An 18,435-nucleotide genomic window follows, 5' to 3' on the forward strand; every position below is an offset into this window, starting at 1 on the left:
TTATTTACTGGTACCAGAATAAAGGTGTTTGAATAAAAATACATGCCACATTTTCAGATTTTCATTTATAGACATTTTAGAAAAAATATATCATCTTCCTTTCCCCTTATAATCATGTCCTACATTGTGTGAATCCACTGGGAAACAAAAACAAAACAAAACAAAAAAAGAAACATACTGAATTGCATTAAAGGTTGTGGCTGTATTGTGATAAAATGTTGACAAAAATGAAGGTGTATGAGTACTTCAAAAGACACAAATGTGTGTCTTTTAAAATATTTTATTAAATATCCGCCTTCAATTGTTTACTTTAGCCATTGACCGCAACGTGTTATGCAAATTTATAAGCACAGACTTTGTTGGAGTGCTAAATAGTCCCTCAGTCCAAAAAATCATTGGCTTCAAGCATAAGTTTCTATTTTCCCCTTTCTCTGTCTCCCTCTGTCTGCACTTCTTCTCCTCCTTTTTTTCTATCCACACCCCTGTCTTTGTAGCTTACATTTTTTTTATTTCTTTTTACTTTCACACCCACTGAGGAAACTGCTAGAAGTGGCGGCATCACAGGTCCTCAGCAGAGAAGGAGTAACAGGTACAAATGCCTGCTTTTGAAGACTCGGTGTGGTGCGATCTTGGCACTCCAGGGACACTGAAGAAGTGTTCTAAAGAAACTGATTTAGGAACAGTCATGCATCAGCGTCAGAGCTTTAGAGTGCAGTGTGTATGAATGTGTAAGTATATCAAGTACATAAAAGGCATGTTAGTGCTAGTCCAGGTACATGGACATTTGTTTAGTTTATGTGTGATAAATGTGTGAGGCCTCATGGGTGTCCTGCACCTGATGCCGGCGGGGGAGCCCCACACAGATATCACTTCCATCCTCTGGGCAAAGAAAATCTTCCTGAGTGTTTTCAGCAAGCAATCTATCTGCTCCTTAGGTTGTAATTCTCTATTCAAGTGTGAAGCTGAAAATTGACAAGATGCAGAGCATGATGTAAGAAAAAAGCGCAAGCTTTGGGAATGTTTTTTTATGAGAACAAGTGCAGAAAAAAAGAATCATACTTTTATAGATTTTGCATAACTTTGCGAGTTTTTTTATTGAGTCTTTCATACCCGAGAGTTTAATGTGATATGGCTTCTCTTACAGTAATTGTGTGTAATAGCTTGAACAGGTTTTTCCACAAGTGCAGCACCTTCCAAAATTATTGGCAGTGCAGATAAAGAGCCTAGCAATGATTTGTTACTTTGGAGGCTTGCTGACCGCTGTCTGCTCTAGTTCTCTGATAATAAGCTCTGCTGACTTTTTTCTTTGTCTTTTACTATTGCCGCCATAGTATATGGTGACAAGGTGAACCTAGATCCTAATCCAGCATTGTTTGTCACAGTTTCAGACGTTAAACTTTTCTCATTACTGGTCTGATTTTATTATGCGGGTACGTTTGGGTAAGTAGCTATTTTCTAGTATCCATTTCCTGCATTTGATTTGTAAGGACTGACTGAATGAAGTGTGAATCACCCGACTGGCATGTTGTCTGTCTTTTCTTTCCCATATTGAAGAGTGGCTAAGAGAAATGGCGTTTTGTGTCACATCGCATTTTTACACAGGAAAACAGGAAGTCTATAATTGCGAGTTACAAGCCGCCCTGCAGAGATCAACTGAAAAAGGTAAGGTACGGTCATATTCAGTGAAGTAGAATATGCTTTCAAATGAGGCCTGATAGTTAGATTAAACGTACCTTTTTGAAAATAACAACCTGTAAGCATATGGTTCATTAATACCACATTTCTGTTTTTATTGGTCTGAATAATTCTAAATTTAAGTGTCAGGTTCTGATTACCAGCAAGTGGAAAATTGGTACATTTAACAGAAATAAAGAGTTTCGAACATATGTTTCTGTATTAACCTATATAATGTGTTTCACTTAGCGATAAGGTTTCTGGGCTTATTGAATGGGTCTGTATACAGTTCTCAAATTGTCAGGCTCTTCAGTTGTTTGAGTTTGTTTTGGGTTTAGTTGGTTGGGTTCCTTAGTTCTTTCCATTAGTTATGCATTGTTGCTATTTTTACCTCAGTTCCTTCTTAGTGATTCTAGTTATGTTTATTTCTTGTGTCTAGTCCTTTTTCTTAGTTACTGTAGTTATTATGTTTCTTATATCTTATTATTTTGTTCGATTAATTCCCTAGGGCCCAGTGTGCTCTCCCTCACCTCCTATGACACTTACTCTTTCTTTCTCTCTCCTCAGCCTGCCTTCTGCTCTCCTCCCACACCTGCAACCCATTAGTTCATTAGTCCAGGTCTTTTGTTCAGCATTCAGCCTCTCAGTACTTAAAGCACCTCATTCTCAGTTGCTGCTCACTGGTTCCTCCCGTACTCTCTGTACGTCCTTGCTGGTTATTTCATAGTGGATTATGTTTTTTTTTTTTCTGTCCTGGCTCCCCATGGTTTTGTAAGTTTGCATTTCCATCATTCTCATTTAATCTTCTGACTCACTTGACTCCTTAGCCTCTCAACATATGGGTCTGCTACAACCTTCACACATCATGACACAAACTCTTTTAAGAGATGTCTGAAGCTGCTTATTTAAACAAATATTGAGGTTATGTTACTGCAATAAAAATCTAATTTATTTAAGGCTTGTATGTTTTACAGGGATGCAAATAATTCTTCACTGAACTGGAATTTAAAGATATAATTCAGACACAAGCAGATTAAAATTAAAAGTAAGCCAAAGACATGGCTTCAAACTACATGCAAATAATAATAATAATAATAATAATAAAAAGATAGATATAAAACCCACAAAACTGCCTAGTACATTAGGTTTGCTACTTTTACAAACTACACATTTGACAAACCTTTTCAGATAAAGAGTACATTGTCATTACTGTTGTTCTGTGAAAAGGATCAGACCATAAATTACACTACTGCCTGTCCAAGAAGTTTAATAATCTTGTAAAATGTTAAACAGATAAAGCCTGGAACACTTACATTTAACACTTGATACTTTTATGTGGTTGACTTATCCACATTTCGTTTTTATTGACTTTGTGCAAAATCTGATTATTCATTTCCTGAATAATCTGAAAATGAATAATTTTAATTTGGTTTTCCAATCAAAAAAATATTTGATTCTTCATTAGTGTGGTTTCTGATTGTGTTTTTTTATTGATATTTAACTGCAAGTTAAATGTCAATAGTAATAGATAGACTTTGTCTCACTAAAACCATTAAAACATTATGTAGTTTGATGAAAACAATAATGACACATTTGGAAGCAGGTTTTGATTGCAAACAGAATTGTAAAGAAATGCTCCATATGTTGAGGAGAAGTATATAAAAAAAGAATTGTTACAGTTCCTGAAGGAAGATGGAAGGTCGGGGGAGGTGCAAGTTTACTTGCTGACTTCAAAGTCTATGCTGTCACTAACATTTTCTGACTTTTTTATCCCCGCAGACCACACTGTTATATTGGTGTTTCTATGTACTGTAACTCTAGACACTTGGACCAAATACGACAGAGGAATTTGAAGATAGATTTGAATTATCTCTAAATCTCTCAGCTTGCTTAACTTTTACTTTATTTAACCCCCATTCCCTCCTATCTACCCTTCAGTGATGATGGTTTAGAGAAGATTCCTCGAAATGATTGGAACAAAATAAATGGTGACGTAGTCTCGGGGCCTGGAGGCATAGTTGATGTGAATTCAGATGCTATCTGCTAGGTGGTGTTTACGCACCTAGCGATGCTACAAGACCATGAAGAACTTTTCCTTGCAGCACTAAATTACAGAATTTACATGTTTACACTGGGGTTATATACGCTGAATGGTGCCGTCAGTAAAAACAAAGTCTGTGGGACCTAATTTGACTCAAAGCACTTTATTGAATTAAACCATGTGGGTTTTCGAGCTATTCAATCATTTTGTGAAGGCCATTTTAATGTTTAAAGCATACACATCCCTTCTGCTCATACGCACGCGTTTGTTTGTTCGTCATCTATTAGTCCCCAACAATATTGGACTTGCTGTGTTTATGCACCTTGTTACTTTCTAGTAACCAGAGATGATGTGTGATGTCACATGGAATCTCATCTGCCTACCATTTCAAGTCTGCATGTATGTATGTTGTGCGTGTGTGTGTGTCTAAGGTCATGCCTCGATGCCTATCTATCTTTTTGTGCTACAGTGCCTTAGGGAAGCTACAGAAATCTGATAAGCCGAGCAGGAGTGTTTATACCTGCCTGCTTCAACATCGCTGTGGAGACAATACACCTTGGGGTTCATATGCATGTGAGCGTATGTGGGGATAGACATTATTCTGAACAGTCCCCCATGTTACTGAAGCATCCTGCAACAGATGGAATGCATGCACGTTCAATGCATTTGGTTGACTATCTTGCAGCCTGGATTGGCTGCTTTGCGAGTGCCAGACAACAGTATGCCAAGCATACTGGAAAGCCGAGTTATTTCAGCTTCCCAAGCTGCATATTCTTTCAAATACTTTATATACTGTAAAAAAAATAAAGTCTGCATATAGACACATTTTTTTGGCAAATAATTTCTGTAAACATTGCAAATAGTTTGCAAACAGTGAGCCGCGGCTCCAAGCTAATCTGTTAGATTTGCTCCTTTTATCTCCGCAAGGCATCGTTGTAAATCTCAAGCGAAAATACATTGGTGGAGGGTACTGACAATTTCCAAACAACTAAAAGTTTTGGAAAAGAACAGGATGACACATAAAGCTAATGAACTCCACTAAAGGAATTTCAGTTAGTTCGAAGATGACGATTGCTGCTGAGAAACTATTAGCAACAAAGGTCTGTGAGAGTGTAAAGGGCTTAAATAGTGTTGTCAGTACGGGCATTTTCAACTCGAGTTGCTCAAAATTGCTAAATCAGCTAAAATCAAAGGTTCTCACTGACCCGCTGTTAGCAAATCCATGCATAAAGAATGTTTCAAGAATCAAACTGTTCAAAACAGTCCTCCCTTACCGACGAGGCCATAACTTTCTGTCCAAAGAAAAAAAACAAATCTCTTTTCACAGCTCCACCTGTATTCCAGATTTCATGAAATATTTCTGAAAGTCAGACAAACTAACTGAAACCTTTGATGGAGGGATAAGGGGAAGCAGGACAGTTCGTATGCTATGCATGTGCAGCCTCATCTGTTTCTTCAGTCTTCACCTAGAGGAGAGCCTCTCGGCTTAGAAAAACAAGCTGAGGGTTTTATGCGTGATACCACATTATACAAGCTTGTCTAGCCCACATAAGAGTAAACACAAAATGCTACTATACTACTTTTTTTATTTTTTTTATCAACAGCTCTGCCTGCCAATGCAAAGATAACTGAGCTTTAACTGCTGCAGCTGATCTGTCCAAAAGCTAGCAGGGAATCAGTGGTTGTACAGGGCAGCTTCCCCGTGAGAGCACCGTCTGTCCAAACGTTCATTGTTTCAGAAGAGAAACAAAGCAAACCTTACTCATTTTTGTGGCAAAACATTCATTTTTGCAGACATTAGAAAGAAGACTCAGATTGCTGGGTGCATGCAGTCATAGGACCTTTGGAAAAAAAACATGCAGCGACTTATATACGCAGGCAATTAACTGCACGTGTGTGTGTGCGCGTCAGTGTGCCCAGGATGTGAAATCCAGAGCTTTTCATTTATCCCTCGCTAAGTGTCCTAATTCAGGAGAGCAAGCTTGGGCAGGTTCTTTAGACTGAGCCTCTGTCTCATGCAATCTTCATTGAAGGCTTTGATGTCTGACCTCTGCTCCTCTCATTGTAGGTGGAGAAATTAAGAGCTGGATGAGCTTAAAGAGACTAACGGTGAGTCACAATAAAGTGAGCTCAAAATATAAAAGTTTACCACATAAAATGGCAACACATAAAATGATGTGTTGCCTGTAGGACTTTAAGCAAATGTGCTTACACATTTGCTGTCATAATCATTGCATAGTAAGGACATAGCATTAGAACCTCTAATCTAACTAATGGCTCTTTAGAGTATGCATGTTGTTATTTGAAACAATTGTGCAAGTGACTTGAGTGTTTCAGAGAACCAGTTTGACTTGACGAGTTAGTCACGTCAGATCTTGATAACTCTATCCAAGCTTTTTCTCACTGAAGCAACTTTTTTCACGTAATTTTACATTATTCTCAAATATTAGTATTTGATATATTATATCAAATACGCATTTGTATTTTTCTTTACTTGCCTTCATTTTTCCTTTCACTGTCGCAAACCTCTCCATCTGTCCTCCTCCATCAGCTTGGTCCACCAGGCTATTTCTTCTACTGTGTTAAACAGGCAACCTATTGGCTAATTTTAGCACTGCTGCCACCTAGTGACTGGAGGTGTGTGTATTTATCAAGCATGAATAAAGACAATAACAAAGTCCTCCTTCCTGTCATGTCCCCTGACACCCAACTGCGCCCCATTATTTGAGAAGTCCTGCCTTTACTGAATAAAGCCACTAACAAAGCTTCAGTTAATATCTCTTTTGGTGCTTTCTACTACATAATTACATTTAAGGGCTATTTCACAGTTTTTAAGGCTTTCAGACTGTTTGATCCACATTTGCTGATGATCTAAAAAAACAAAACAAAAACATTAATCTAGTCTTAACTATATCATTCTTCAATGAACAGAGGTTATTTAAAACAGTATTATATTTATGAAACATTCACTGGATTTTTGAAAAGATTAAAACAGGAGAATGTCAATGTTGACAAACATGAAGACCCCAAAATAAGCATAGTCAAAACATGTAAAGAAATATTGTTCTGACAGATTATTTAATATGAAGGTTGTAATTAATTATTTCTTTTCACAACAAAACAATAAGGATTTTCATTTTTCCCTGTTAATCCACAGACTAAATAAATTGTCTGCCTCTTGTTGCTTTCACTTCATAACTTTGGTATCAGCTCTGTCTACATTTTTCTTTTTCTTTTTTTTTTTCTTTTTTCTCAAATGACCCCCAGTAACAATCCATTGTTATCGACCCTCTGACCCCTCTCAGATCAAAAAGTCAGAAGACTGCTTCATGAAACAAACAAAAATCATCTTCTGAAGCTGCAGTCATTGGCTCCCATCCAGCAGCTAAATGCCTCCATTCTTCTCTAAGACGCCTAGACGCAGACGGCTTTCGGAGACGTGGCGTTAGCACTGAGAAGGAGGATTTGTGGATGGGTCATTCTCTCTTCCCTCACTTCGTGACAAAGGTAGGTGGGAGCAAAGCCTCACAGCGGCAGGTGAATGTGCAACGATCCAGTCAGAATGTCAACCACTGAGTCCAAACCCCCATCTGTTCCACCCAAAAAAAAAACATTAAAAACACATCCACCCTTTCTGAGCCCGTGTGACATATTCTCCCCGAGAGGCCGAGCTTTAATCTGCCACGGCGCTACTTTACGGCACAACAAGTCGCCCTACGTCACCGTCTTTCATCAACTTAGCTTGTCAGTCGAAACCTTTTACAGTCCTGAATTTTGCCGAGTCCGACTCAGGAAACATGCTGTGAGCCCTTTAAATAGTCTGCCCAGAGTGATTCTCCTTCGTTGTCATCCTCATTGGACGTTGTAAGGGAAAAACCTGGTAACACCAACACACTTTTCTTTCAGGTAAACACATGTGAACCTCTACATAAAAAAAATTTAATAATAATAATAAAAAAAAACAGCACAGCTGAGTTTTGGTTTGCAGTCAGCCTTTGTAAGCACCAGTAAGATTCTATTAAAATCACATACTCAATACATGCAAATGTCTGGAATGAACTAAAGAGGATATTTTTAATACTTGTGTTTTCCTTTTTACCCTGTATAATCCTTCCTAGTGATTCCAATGTCTGGCCCCAGATAAAGCACTGAAACCACTTTCCTCTTGAAAATCTTAACTGCACACTACTATTTAAGGGCATTTAGTGGTTTGTGGCAACTGGCTCTAAATTGCAAAAACATTTGCACAGCAATACTCCAATACTTCGTCTCGGAAAGCAGTTTCTAGATCAGGGTTTTATTGTGTTTGTTGATGACTGCCGTCTTTTTATGTGTTTTGCTCCATTGCTTCACTCCTCGCCCCGTTCTGAGAGGGAAAAAAAGAAACAAAGGATAGGAGAGGAAAGAAAAAAGAACATTCCACTTGTTAATTCGCTGATCTCACCCGCAATCGATTCAGATGCGTTTGTCACTGTTGCGGCAGATTGAATGGCCCCTCAAAAAAAGAACACGGAAACAGTAAAAGCAAGAGAGGTTTAATCTGAAGCTGTGAATGACAATATTGATTTGACTTTTATCTTTTGACAGGACAGGATAACAGCTCAGAATCAAATGTAATGGGAGCCATAACTGTCCCGATGTTCGGTCTTTCCTACACATTCTCGGTCTGCTACCATTTGTAGCGCTGCATCAGCTTTCCATTTTGTTTATGTTGTGATGTGTTTAAATCACTTCTTCTGTGTGGATTGAAAAGATTGTAGGCTCCTTATGTTGTCTAAAACTACGTGTACAGGCTTTAGCTGAAGGAGAATAAACCTTAGTGCAGAGAGCCCAAGAAGGAAACTCATCTCTGCAAGTGAGGGTGGAGGTATTTGCCTTTAGAGGGCCTTGTGGACACATTAAGGCCTATTTGCATGTCCATAACGCTAACAGAGAACCCCAGCACTGCACTTAGGCTCACTGGAGCTGTAGGTTTAAATATTGCTGGGAAGCAGAGCATTGAATGTAGCTTTAGAGAGAAATAATGAGTCCCAACGATAAGCTTGTTATGGATGATTTAAAACACTTAATGTCCATGAAAGGTTTCTTTGGAATTATTTCCTCTCCTCTGCAACTGGTGCTTCTATATACAAGCCAATTCCTACACCAGGGTTAATGACAACGGTGGGTCTTGCAAAAATGACCAATATCACATGAGCGTGCGTCACGTTGCATTTTATTGGGAGTGGGTTTATACTCCAGATCAACAGAAAGAAGACAATAATAATAGATTGGAAGGGAAACATGGTTTTAGTTTTAGAAATAAAAATCTGAAAAGTTTGCTGATATGTGTTCTGTCCTCTTAAACCTGCTTTTACTGCAGCTCTGGCTGTGAGTGGTGTTGATGAATGGCTAGATTGCTGTGGCAGCTGAAGGAGGAACAGCTTATCCTGCTCTCTCTCGTCCTTACTGATAACTTTGCCTGTGAATTATTTTTAAAGTGACAGTTTTTATAGTTATATTTACATTTTCGACATCATAACTGAATTACTCTTCAAACCTAAGGACTGGGGGATTTTTCTTACTTTTAGTTTTATTTTACTTTTCTTCATCTCCAACTTGAACCAGGGCAAAATGCCTCGAGCCGACCTATTAAAGTTATCTATTAAAAACTAAATTCTTGTATTTTCAAGACTGAAATTTCCACTGTGCAATTCTGACACCTGAATATGATTTGATCTAAACAGTTGACATGTCTCTTGCTATATGTTTAAGGTTGCTGGCCTAGTGAAAGTTGAACCTCCACTACCAAATATTTCACTGCATTTGTCATGTGCTTTCAATATAATATAATTTGTTCATGTATTTGTTGAAATACATCTGTATTTTAAAATGTGAAGGCAAGTGGCTACACTGAGTTTTACTCAGTGGTGTGAAAGTAAAGTGGATTGAATACTTGTACAAACTAAATATTTCAGGGTTTTTTTTTTTGAAAGAGTTTTTTTTTCCTTTTCCTTCACAATTACGCAGCAGTTTTGTCACATTTTCAAAACATTATGTAAGGCAAATACAACAGAATAAAGGCAGTTCTGCGGATCCTTGATGTTAGTGTGGAATTTGCGGCTCTTAAAACTGACCTTTCTTGACCATTCAATGAACCCCTCCCATGTCGTATTTTCAAAAAAGAAAGGGAAAGAAATTACCTTTTTTCTTTCTTTTGTCCTGACCACCACAATTAAGGGCCGTGGCTCTGAATAACAAAACAGATGCCCCTCCTAGCAAGGTAGCCCCAGGTTTTGTTTACACTCAGGGACATCAAAGGCATTGCTGAATTTTTTTTCCAAGCCCCTCCTGCTCAGGTAGTCATCTTAAAGTATAATCTCTTTTTAAAAAAAAAACTGTAAAACCCATTAGGGGGGACAGCACCTGAATCCTAACACAAGAACAGAGAGAGAGAGAGAAAGCGAGGGGAAAAAAGAGAGAAAAAAGTGAAACTTTGTGACAGAGGCCTGTCATGTGCATTTAGAAACTCACGAGAATTAATATTTAGCCTTAAAATTTCCTGAGATATGCTTCCAATAATTGGCCGGAAAGATGACTGCTTCCTTAGCAAACACACTCGGGGTGGTTTAAACAACATAATGTGTGTTTAAAGAAGAGATCTGATGGTGTTAATGTGGTCTGAATGACTCTAAAACAACTACTGAGCTAGTAAAACAAACAGACCTAGCTAACTGTCGTGTCTTTGGGAAGTTGCAACACATAATTCAAACCCAAATAAATAAACTGCAATGTTTGGTAACCATCTTGTGCATTAAGGCCAGAGGTGACTGCTTGGACCCACTGAATACCATCTTGTTAAGCAAAAGGTCAAATAATATTCTCAGCTTTTTTTGTCTTTTTTTTTTTTTTTTTACCCTGCTATCCTGACCATCAGCCATCACTTCCTCTCCAATTTTTTTCCTCTCCAATACTTTCTCTTCCAAGTCTCCAACCTTCCCCATTTACACTTTCTGACTTGACTACAACACCCATGAGCACACGCATGCTACCGTCAACAGGCTGGTTACAGTCAGCAACGTTTAAAAAGCCTCAACTCCCGAGGGGAGAAAATATTCCACTTTTAGCCCCCTCGCTGTGTACCGTCCCCTCGTTTCAGCTCTGTCATGCCACATCACATTCAATTCCCTAAGCCAAGCTAAGTTGTAAGGTGCTTGTATGAAGGTCAGTCAGCCCACTTTGACTGTCATCTGAGCGTGAAGCACTTACCCACCTCACCACGTCCAACCTGGTATTTAAAGAAAACCCTAAAGTGCCATCGTTCAGCCCTGGCCGTCACTCACAGGCTTCATCCAGCCGGGGTCTTTTAAACAGCAAATATGAAAACAGACAGTCTCTGCATTTTTTTTTCTTCTTTCTTGTATTGATTTTCATTTTGCCATTCATTAGATTTGACCTTTTAGTCTCATACAATTACTGGATTCAGCAGAAAATTATTCTCATTTGGGCTAAAGCTTCTTACGCCACAGCAGGCTAATGAAATGTTTTTTAACGTGGGTTAGGAGCTGCTTAAGGCACGTTGACCCACTCCATTTATTCAGTCCTACAGGAAGCTCTGGGACACATTATTGCCCTTAGATGAGGAATTAATTTACAACAAGACATTGTTGAATTGTAAATGAATAAATGTATAAAACATGACGTGACGACGCAATTTTACTACGGCTTTGTTCAAAATGCTAATTAATGCAAAATGTTGATTTAGAAGGCCACGGTATTTTATTATAGCCCTATTTCTTTTGCTATGCAAAACGTTAATATCTCCAGAATCCTTCGTTTTAAAAAAAATCTCACTAACATCCTTCAAATCATGGGACAAAATTGAACTATTTACTATTCATTAGTAAATAGAAAAAAAAAATAACATATATATACACACAGTATATATACTGTATATATATGTAGTTACCTTAACCTAACAATTGCCCTTATGGAGACATTTTGGGTCACTCTTCTGTAATCTTTCAATTCAGCCTTCTTGGAAGGCTAATGATCATATGCAGCATGTTGAGTTTGTGGTAAAACATGCAAATCATAATTAAATCCTGTTTTTTCATCAGTCACTAATGCACTCTCATTATTTTTGATAAACTGGCCGTTCCTGGGACGTTTCACCACAGTTGAACGCTTTCCACGTTTGTGGATTAGAAGTTTTCACTGTGGTTTGGTGAAGTTCCAAAACCTTGGAAATGACATTTTTGAGACTGATGCACATCAGGGACTTTGTTTTCAATGTCTCTTCAATGTCTTCAGATTAGAGAATGAAATGTTTCCGTCTGAGATTATGTGAACATACTTCTCGTTGTCATACAGGTTCCCATTTAGATGAAGGTTTTCATCTATATTTATCGCTTGATAGCATTTGTTTCATGATTTGGCATGGGTTGAAATTTCTTTTTTCATACAAGACCAGGCAAGTTTGGATCATCCCCACACCTCTTTAATATATATGATTAGTTGAAAACTGCATTTTTTTTTATTTACTGAAATTATTAACTGAAATTTGACCATTTGAAACATTTAAGAGTTGCAGGTAAGAAGATATCCGGGCATTCTTTTTCATGGACCTGACATCCTTTGTTTCTTTTCTTCCTGTTGCCTTTTCACTTAGCTGCTCAGCAACCTGTTTACCCTACAAAACACAAATAATAATAATAAAAAACAAGCAAAACAAAACCTTCACAGCACAGAGAGAAAAGAAGATGGAGACAATTTTATTTTAATGAGCATGACAAATACAAGGGTTTTCTTGTAAATCATCACGTGATTTACAAAGTCAGTAAGTAAGGGCTTCCTGCCTGAGCTAGGCAGGCCAGCGCATACCTAAATTATTAACGAAGCTGGGGGCACCCAGAGGCACAACTTTGATGATGTTATAAACAGGGGAGAGGACAAGGTGCCTTCTCAGCAAAAGATTATAGGACCTCTCACCTCCCCCCCAAATCCCCGACCTAAAAAAAAAAACACTAATTACCCACCTCCAATGGTGCGAAAGAAAGATGGGAAGAAGAGAGGAATCATCTAAAGAAAACTTGACAATCTTACCTTCTATGCATGCAGCTTGTTAAGCTACGTATACAGCGGAATGATGCTTTGGCGTGTAGGTACAAAGTTGAACTTCTTCTTCTACTCATATTAAGGAATAAAAATCTTGCTGTTCTAATCTTGCTAATGGAAAAGTTGTTTGTGGAACAGTTAGCCACTCCAGAGGATTGTGGCCAAAGTCCTATTCCAGAATTTCTTCACTGTTGTCATGTTTTCTTCTTCTCTTAGTAATGTTCAGTTTTTAATCCAAGTGTATCTAGATTTTATTAATAGTACCTGATGTAGCATTTTACACTGATGTTTTGTTTCTCTAATTTGTGTGAGGATGCTTTTTTTATTATTATTATTTACTAACTATCTTGATTCTGGGTGGTTGTGTGTGTAGCTGCAGCTCTCTGAGCTTAATCAACTGTCTTTTGTTTAAAAAAAAAAGCAGCAGATGTTTAAAATAACTTCTTTCCAGAGTTTTTATTTGAAAATATGTAATATTTTTCAAGTGGAGAAATAAGGACCCCGCCTTTCGCCCGGAATGTTAGCTGGAGATAAGGGACAAGGGTGTTAGAAGATGGATGGATGGATGGATGGATGGTCAAGACAATGGTTTGTTCATCTTGTATCTGAATATTCTCATAAATAAGACTCTCAACTCTGCAGGTCTTGTTGTATTATAGTGTTAGTAAACTCAAAAGTGAGCTGCAAAGTCTCCGGTGGGAACGAGATAGAGTCATGATTTCCCCTGTGAAAATATGCTCCAAATTAAAAACCAAAAAGAGATCCCCAGCGTCTTTGCTCTGAATTCAATACCAAGTCTATTGAATTTGTCATTAAGCAGATCATATCTTCAGCAATTTCAGAGTGAGAGTTGTGGAGCATAATGAGGTCCAACATCAAACTTTACATCAGTAAAAAGCAATTTAAATGTAATCTCTGCGTTGCTGACTTGTAGACTGAAAGAAAACCCACATCCTAGTTGACAGTCTGAACAGACCAGATTTTCACTTCCAGCCTTCCAGTCCTTAAGCCTAAATCGTGTCCTTCAAATGTCAGTAATTTCTTGAATAAAACTGTAAAATTATTAAAAAAATATAAATAAAAAAATGTATGTCAACTCAAAGTTTGTCACATTACGAAACATCACCAGATGAATGCGCTTTAACACATATGAGACTGACATCCTCTGTGTGTGTTAATCTTTGATCGCTGTTGTGGCTTAATTTCTCCAAAAAGTTCTAATAGTTTAATCTACATTACTGCCAATAAGCATTCTTCACACATGTTGTAATTTGTGATTATGAATATTTATACAGCGGCTTTCTACAGCAATCAGAATTTTATGTGCTGTGAAAAATCTGAACTTATGCGATTGCTTCCAAAACAAACATCTTGTTTCGTTTTTTTTTTGGGGGGGAGGGGTGCGGAGGGGCTGCTTGAATGGATTCTAAAGTTAGGTAGATGATTTAACTAGGTAAATCGTTAAACTTGATATTAAAATATCATGAGATTGTACATTGTTGATTGATGAACGTAAAAGAGTCCATAAATGGAATTTACCTCTGAGGCATCAGATATCATTGAGAGGAAATATTACATTTCACAATGTTTTTTTCCATAACATCTTATGTGGTTGGATTAAATTCAAAAACATCTATCAAATCTGCCACAATACACTTAGAATAGGCATATCCGTTTGCAGGAGGGAAAAAAAAAATCATTTTAGAACATCATATCTGATGTGTTTCATAATGTCACTCTTTTACTTTTTCTCCTCCTTTGTTCCTCATACTGTTCTGTTCTTTTATTGTTGTCTTTCACATGAGAACAAACTTGTGAATGTTGAGAAGGCAATGAGTGATAACAGAAACACAGCCCCCGGACATTTCGGAGATGCCATGTGTCAAAATCGCACCAGTGCATCTGATGGGTAATGAGAAAAAGACTTCCTCCTCCAAAAGCTTTAGCTTTAGTCAGACTTGAAATGTCACATGTGGTAAACATGTGACATTTCAAGTCTGACTAAAGCTAAAGCTTTTGGTTCAAACAACGCCATTTTCTCTTCCGCATCCTCCATCTCTGCGAGTCCCGGGAAGCGGTTGAAGCTCGACACAAGGCCATTTGTGAGGGATGAGCTTTTAAAATGCACAGAGCGTGCTTTCATACATTTCCCCCCATCATGGTAGACCAGAAAATTGGAAAAATTGTGCAAAAAGAAGAATGGGGAGCCTCCCAAACTCTGGTCTTGAACCAGAAAGTTATTGCAAAGTGAAGGGAGGCGTCGACGTGGAGTCATGGCCATACAAAAAAGCCGGATCACTGCATAGCTCTGGAATGCCAAAAAAGCGTAGACACCCTCAGGGAATTTGGTGGCATATGTAAGTCTCTTGTCTGTTGCTTCATCCTTCTTCTTTCTTCTTGAAAGATAAAACTTGGACAGTGGCGTCAGATTAGATGACAGCCAGAGAAGTCAACATGACACTGTCGTGTTTACTTTTGAGAAGTTTCTGACTTCATTTGGTCAAGCCCACACAGAACCCAAACATAAAGGTAAATGATTGTAGTAAATGCTCCAAAGCCCTGTTTTCGGTTCACAACCCTTACTTCTGTTTAGCGTTGTGACTCTGCAGTTATTATTATCCCCCCAGACATGTATCTTGAACTCACGACACCCAGTCGCACAACAATAGGTCATGTGTTGAATCCTTAAAATGAGTGCGATGACATGGACACCAAAGCATGCAGTCTGAGAGGAAAGTGATGTCAACGCTGCCATCTAAAACTGTATCTGTTCAAATCAAATTAGACCTATGGCGCCCTGGCACACTCAATTACCCGAAATACTCCAACCCAAAATACCGCCAAAGACGAGGCTTTTTGACATCAGGGAGGATAAGTGGTGGCCTAATAAAGTGTCTCACACAAATTACTTGTAAGACCGAGATGGCTTTACTGCTGCACAGATGCTATGATGTCTTTTATTTTTTTAGATTTCATTGCTTAGTACATTTTAAAATAACTATCGCAACTTACAACGATAACCTGACTACCTCCCCTCCCCCTAAACCTCCGTCATCTGATGAGACGGACCATATTGATTCGTTACTGCCAGTTTGGCTGACTTCACTTTTTGGTTGTAATGCCGTACGTCTCAGAAATGGCCCGATGTGCTTTCTCTGCAGCAAATAATTAGTTTGCCATTCGGGGGAAAGTTAATATTTCTCAAGTTAAAGCGAAGCTTATGTGTTTTCCTGGACAGGTTGTAATGGATAACCCGTGAGGCCAGCATGTTGACGCATGCACACATGCGCGCATGCAAACAGTAGCACTCCTAATGAAAATACAAACTCACGTCCACTCCCCAGGAGGCCTACGGTCAGACAGAGAGTGACACACAAATCTATCCCCATTCCCTACATGACAGACTGGGCGGGCGGGTAGAGCAGCTGTCTAATCAATAGTCATCAGTGACCTTGTTCACTTAAAACATGACTGTAAGACACAGTAAGTCAGCAAATGGCACATTTGTGTACATTTCCATGTGAATTCATCAATAATGTAAATGTGTGCTTCTGATATGTCTGTAGGTTTGTATATCAAAAGTATTGCTAACCCTTTGTTTTTAAGAAAATACCACAAATGGGTGTCGAACAATAATCAAATTTACTACTGGGTCACTGATCAGTTATTATATGTGCCAGTCACAATATTTTAATGGGCCAGTTATTGTAGGAAAGGCTTTAGTTCAATGATTTGCTGCCCACTTCTGTTTATTGGAATCAGTTGTTGATATCTGTCAGCCCACATCTGGTTCAAGTCTACATGCACCTGCATAACCAGAACCAGAACTAGAACCAAACATGGAGAACCAGTTTTCTGTTTTTTTTTTTTTTTATTTTGCTCATCTAATCTTCAGCAAACGTCCAGAAAACTGCAAAACAGCCAAAGTCCCCTTAAATCAAGGCGACAAAGCCACTTGTTTAGCTTTACCTTTTGATTAATAATAACTGGAACATTGATCAGTATATTTGCTGTATATGAAGAAGATTATACTCTTGATTATTCTGATGCTACAGCATTGGACAAAATGTAACATCTGTGGCTTGTTCACGTTCAGCTTCCATACATTTTTTTATCTTTCTAGATTCCGAGCCAGCAGACATGGCTGATCTCTTAAACTGTGTGCTATTGCACAAAACAAAATCATAAAATACAACACAAAATAACAACACAAAGTTTTGCTCAAATACATTAAATACAGGCAGACGTCCCTCTGAAAAAAGCCTTTTGTATTTGATTTGGTTGATTTATTTAATAGGCTCAGAGTCCACATAGACATGAGAAAAACATGAGACAAAAAAACGACAACTACAAATGATAATTTTGTAAAAAAAAACAAAAAAAACTTATGTAAGACCTGCATAGCAGCATTTGGTAGCCAGTAGCATATTGCACTGGCAGAAGGATGTGACGACATACAATCAGTCTGTTCTGGGAGCGTCACAGATGACACTTAAACTTATATTTCATAACTTATCTTTACATCATTTTGTACATACTGTTGTACTACGGTGGTAAATATACAACTTTCTCATTGGCACCAAAAGGAGGGTTCTCGTTAAAAATTTAAAAAAAGAAAAAATGTTGGTGACTAATAATAACTTGCAATGATGAACATATATTTTAGAAACAGCCAGCAGAATGGAGTGAGGAAACTCTTAAGTGCCACTCTGACAAAAACAAACAATTGTTTGCTGATAAATAAATCATAATCAATGAAAGCACAAACGCTAATAAAAGGAGAACCTTCCATCACACTGGCTGAATGTGCGAGCTCTGGCACACTGGGAGTGTGTGAGAGAGAGGTGTTAATTGCTGTGCTAATTAGGTCCTGATTGTATTGCTCTTGTTTTGCACTTGCAGGTGATTAAAATTTCAACACAGCACATTATTTGGCACTGTTAACAGGTGCCAAGCTCAGCACACAGCCCAGACACACATACACAGAAAAAGAAGTGATCACTCCCCTTCACACATATCCACAATCACACACATTTATTAATGTGGCTTCAGAGGGTTATCATGAGGTCTGCTGCTTTCGTTTTAAATATGATTGCACTTGATTAGATTAAAAAAAGATGTAATTAAAACCATCTCTGTGAACAGGTGAAATTAATAGAACTTCTTCAAATGAAAGATTGGACTTCTTCCAGACCACATAAAAAGAGATGTAGCATTTTCCCAAGAAAACAAAACAAACTGTTTTTGTCTTATTTAATTATTTGTGCAGTTTATCATCACCCACACATATACAGGATTTATTGGGGTTGGTATTTTTGTGTTTTAGAGGTGCCACATGTCAATTGTTTCAGTTTGTGCAACTTGATTGAATGATGCTGGTAATAGAAAGAAATCATACTTTAATTCAGAGAGAAATTCTGCAATTATATCATCCAAATGTGAAATTTTAGGTTATTTATTTTATTGCCCCTTAAACAAAAAAAATTATGTATATTTCTTTCTAATTTCCATATTTTTTTCAAATATGGAAAAAAGCAACACAGCTTTGATTTAAAAAAAATCAACTGTACATGCATAAACGTACAATTAAAAACTTTTTTATGTGTTTTTGAAATACTGACTTC

At 37.9% G+C, this 18,435-nt stretch overlaps 1 protein-coding gene across 1 annotated transcript in view; it reads left to right on the top strand.

Annotated features, from left to right (window-relative positions):
- Nucleotides 1-541: 541 nt before the first annotated feature.
- The window catches only part of ofcc1 (orofacial cleft 1 candidate 1), a 166,822-nt gene continuing 148,928 nt past the window's right edge, over nt 542-18,435 (top strand). The window contains exons 1-3 of the mRNA XM_028005695.1: nt 542-728; nt 5,784-5,824; nt 7,021-7,222. The gene's annotated coding sequence lies outside the window, so the exon portion shown is untranslated. The remainder of the gene's footprint in view (nt 729-5,783; nt 5,825-7,020; nt 7,223-18,435) is intronic.

This window comes from Xiphophorus couchianus, chromosome 21 (assembly GCF_001444195.1).
Source record: "Xiphophorus couchianus chromosome 21, X_couchianus-1.0, whole genome shotgun sequence".
Classification (NCBI taxonomy): Eukaryota; Metazoa; Chordata; class Actinopteri; order Cyprinodontiformes; family Poeciliidae; genus Xiphophorus; species Xiphophorus couchianus.